The sequence below is a fragment of the Entelurus aequoreus genome, linkage group LG01, assembly GCF_033978785.1.
Source record: "Entelurus aequoreus isolate RoL-2023_Sb linkage group LG01, RoL_Eaeq_v1.1, whole genome shotgun sequence".
Classification (NCBI taxonomy): Eukaryota; Metazoa; Chordata; class Actinopteri; order Syngnathiformes; family Syngnathidae; genus Entelurus; species Entelurus aequoreus.
In genome coordinates this window covers 102345804-102347345 of record NC_084731.1, presented here as the reverse complement: position 1 = coordinate 102347345, position 1542 = coordinate 102345804, and positions in this window count along the sequence as shown.

Genomic DNA, 1542 nt, shown 5'->3' with positions numbered 1-1542 from the left:
ATGGTTGAAAACAACAACAGAAGCAATCACAGTCCTTAATATAAATATCCCAATGACACTGCAAACTTGTATTCTTGGGGATCTCCATCAATTTAGTAACGTGTAATCAAAGACTAAAAATGCATTTCTTTCAATATGCATAATAAAAAAAAGGGTAATATTACAAAAATGGATAGATGTTGATAGTCCAACACATACTGACTGGTACACACAAGCTATGGAGATTATATCAGTAGAAAAAACTGCATTAGTTTAGATAATAATGAGTCATATATTGGAATATGGGATCCATTATTTAAATTTGTTTTAACTATTAAATGAACCAAAATATTAATTATATATATCATTGTGGAAAATATTGGACACAGTGTGTTGTCAAGTTTATGAGATGTGATGGAAGTGTAAGCCACTGTGACACTATTGTTCCTTTTTTTTGTTTGTTTTTATTAATGTTTGTAATGATAATATCAATGAGGGATTTTTAATCACTGCTATGTTGAAATTGTTACTAATATTGATACTGTTGTTGATAATATTCATTTTTGTCTCACTACTTTTAGATTGTTCCGTGTCATGTTTGTGTGTCCTCAATTGCTCTCAATTGCTCTGTTTATTGCAGTTCTGAATGTTGCTGGGTCGGGTTTTTGTGAATTAACCGCCTCTTCCTAATAACCGCCCATGTCCAAATAGCCGCCCATGGGCTGTTATTTGCATAATTTAGATTAAAATCATATTGATTTCATTAAGCCCAATTTATAAGCTAAAAGGAAAAGCAAAGGTGTAGTAATTCTGGTAATTACGGTTACAGCAGACGTTACGTGGGGATTCTGGGTAATCAACATATTGCAATGGGTCACCGCATATAGCGTAACACACACTCAACGACAACAACAAATCCACGAGGAAAAGTTTCAACATGGCAAGCAACAGTAGCAGTGAGTTGAATGAACAGGATACCGGTACACCACAACTGATGGACGGGAATACTTTAAGGGGGAAGAAGAACAGAAAGTTTGACTTAAAGTTCAAGCTAGCGGTTGTGAAGTATGCGGAGCAGAATTCTGGTTTGGCAGCGGCCAGGCAGTTTAACGTTGACCCAAAACGTGTACGAGAATGGAAACAAAAAAAGGGAGAACTACTATCTCAGTCGGCAATCGATGGAAAACGGGCTCGCTTATCTGGTGGAGGTAGGAAGAAAGTGAGCGATGAGCTTGATGCTAATTTGTGTCAGTGGATACATCACGTATGCTGCTTTATTTAAAACTTGAAGTACTGTAGCCTTTATTTTATTTAAGTGACAGTATTATTGTTCTGTTTTGATGGTGGGTTTTATACTTGAGTACTTGGTACCATAATTGTATTTTTCCCGGTAGGCTGCTTTATTTAAAACGATTATTTATATTTAGTATTGGTATTCTATTTGATAATTGTTGCACTACTGCCATGTTGAGGCCTTGTTGATCTCTTGTCTTTTGATAGCCTACCTCATGTTGATCTCTTGTTTTTTTGTTTGTATGTTTACAATAGCTTTTACATTTAAAG